Source organism: Magnolia sinica, chromosome 11 (genome assembly GCF_029962835.1).
Source record: "Magnolia sinica isolate HGM2019 chromosome 11, MsV1, whole genome shotgun sequence".
Taxonomy (NCBI): domain Eukaryota; kingdom Viridiplantae; phylum Streptophyta; class Magnoliopsida; order Magnoliales; family Magnoliaceae; genus Magnolia; species Magnolia sinica.
The window spans coordinates 42,296,737-42,299,588 of record NC_080583.1 but is presented as its reverse complement, the minus strand read 5'-3'; the positions used below and the strand labels follow the sequence as shown (position 1 = coordinate 42,299,588).

Genomic DNA, 2,852 nt, shown 5'->3' with positions numbered 1-2,852 from the left:
ATAAGATCTCCCTGATCTCTACAAGTGGATCCTCTGAATTCCTAGTTTCCTTTCTATGAATTTTTTAAATTTTAGATAAATATTTTACCATTACTCCTTAAATTTATTTGATTTAGATTTCATCTTAGTCTAGTTTTAGTTCTACTTAGTTTCAGATAACGTACAGGTTTCAGTCCCTTGGAATTCTACATCGGTCTCACCGAGTTTATTACTACATAATAACCCTATACTTGGGGAGTGAACAAGTTTTTGGCACCATTGCCGGGGATTGACAGTTACGTTTTTCTAAGATTAACTAGTTTTAGGATTAGTTTAAGATTAGGATTTTCTAATTTTAGGTTAGAATTTTTTCTATTTTTAGAAACTAATCTATTTTCCCGTTTTGTAGGATCTCGACATAAACTTCTAATTTGGTAAACCCTTTCTAACTTCTCTACTTTTTGTATTTTTAGAATTAGGATTTTAGTTTTAGAAACTTTCTTATTGTAGGTTTCTTTTTTAGAAACTAACTTTCTATTTTATTTTTTTAAAGAAATTTTCTATTTCTAGGCTTTCATTTATTTTAGAAAGTTTTTCCCTTTTTTAGAAACTAACCCAACTTTCCCATTTTGTAGGATTTTGAGATAGGTTTCTAAATTGGTAATTTCTTTCTTAATTTCTTCCTTGTTATTTCTAGATTAGGATTTGTTTTTTTTTTTTTTTTTTGCAAGTTTCTAATTCTAACTCTTTTAGAATCTAACTTTGTTTCCTAATTTATTTTTAGAAATTTTATACTTGTAGACTTTTTGTTTAGAAACTAACCTTCCTATTTTGTAGGCTTTTAAGATAGAAATTTGTAATTCGGTAAGCTTTTTCTCTACTTTCTATTTTTCAGATCTCTTTTAGTAATTTACTTTCTAGTTTAGGACTTTCCTAATTTATTTTAGAAATTTCCACTATCTTTTAGGAATTTCTTCTTTTAGAAACTAGTTTACTTCTATCTTTCTTTTTAAGAATTTTCTAATTTTAGTCCTTCTCTTTTTAGAATCTAACTTATTCTGTTTTATTTTGTAGGTTTTTAACTTAGGGACTTCAATTTGGTATCTTCTTTCCAACCTTCTTTTTCTAGATTTTTTCCTTTCTTAGGATTAGGTTTCAAATTTGATTGAGGGCTGCCAGTGTTTCATGCCCAAGTGGGCCCATGACAACATTCGATGTCTTTTGACTGAAGGAGGATTGGTTGAGGGGTTGACTATCTATCGCAGGACTAGACACCACTCGAAATCCCTTGAGTTAATTGAAGTGATGGCTGAAAACCAACCCCTTCTACCCCAACCTAGGGTGGAGGACCTTCAGGATAAGAATGAGGTGCATCAAGCACCCCCGCCTCGTCCTTTACGAGATTATTTACAACCAGCGGGGGTGAGTACGCCCTCATGCATGATTTTTTCTAAAAATATAGGACATATGGACATCAAGCCAGGGGTCATCCAACTCCTTCCTAAGTTCCATAGGCTTGAATCTAAAGAACCATATCTACATTTGAAAGAGTTTGATAAGATCATAACTACTTTATATTTTTAAAATGTGTCTGAGGACATAGTCAGGCTGAAACTCTTTCCTTTTTCCTTGAAGGAGAAGGCTAAGACGTGGTTATATTCACTGCGTCCTAGATCCATTGACACATGGAATGATATATAGATGGAATTTATAAAGAAATTTTTTTCACATCATAAAACAATTACCCTTAGAAAAGCAATCATGAACTTCACCCAAAAGGAGGATGAAACATTTTACCAATGTTGGGAAATGTTCAAGGATTTGGTCTATTCATGCCCACAACAAGGCTTTGAAACTTGGCGCATTACAAATTTTTTCTACGATGGACTGACATCTTCCATGCACCAAATGGTCGAGACAATGTGTAATGGAGAATTCATTAATAAAAATGTCAACAAGGTATGGGATTACCTCGATAGTCTTGCTGAAAAAACACAATCATGGGACTATTACCCAAAATCGAACACCACGTCTAGGCTGACTCAATCTAAGGAGAAAGGTGGATTTTATCTCAAGAAGAGGATGATCTCAAGTATAAAGTGACTACGCTCATAAGCAAATTTGAGGCCATGGAAGGAAAGAAGGATAAGGTTAATGCATCTGTGATTGCAACATTCATACAACTGAAAATTATCCTACAATACCTACCTTTCGAGAAGTGTTGAATGAACAATCCAATGCCATAAATACTTATCAAAGACCTTTCAATGGACCAACCTCTAATACGTACAATCCTGGTTGGAAAAATCATCCAAACTTTAGTTGGAGAAATGGACAAACTGTTACCCCTCAAGGTTTCTTCAATCAAAATCCAAATCAAGGGAAACCTTAAGAAGAATCGGTTCAAAATTCTATGCAAGAGCTGACCCAGGCAATGCGAGATTTTATGCAAAAGATGGATTCACATATGACGATTATAGACAGGGGGATGCTTCCTGCAAAACCGCTCCCTAATCCTAAACCGCAATATGAGATAAGTAATCCCAGTTCTTCAAATCAAATGGAGCATGCTAAATCCATCACCACTCTTAGGAGTGGGAAGATCATTGATAAAACCCTTCTGGTTAGGCCCGAAAAGTCTCAAAAACCAGAAGAGGACAACAATGATGGATCTAGTGATGCCCCACAAAAATTAGAACCAAAACTTCTAGAAAAGCCAGTTGCTCTATTTCTCTAACGGTTGGTCACACCAAAACCTCTCTCTAACTCTCAGGATATCCTAGAGGTGTTGAAACAAGTAAAAGTCAACATTCCTCTACTTGATGTCGTAAAACAGATACCTTCATATGCTAAATTCCTAAAAGACTTATGCA

General features: G+C 34.5%; 1 non-coding gene across 1 annotated transcript; it reads right to left on the bottom strand.

Moving 5' to 3' along the window:
- Positions 1 to 1,722: 1,722 nt before the first annotated feature.
- On the bottom strand, positions 1,723 to 1,829 carry LOC131219806 (small nucleolar RNA R71). The gene has a single exon (XR_009158449.1). It is a non-coding gene; the product is annotated as a small nucleolar RNA R71 (small nucleolar RNA).
- Between the last annotated feature and the right edge of the window lie 1,023 nt (positions 1,830 to 2,852).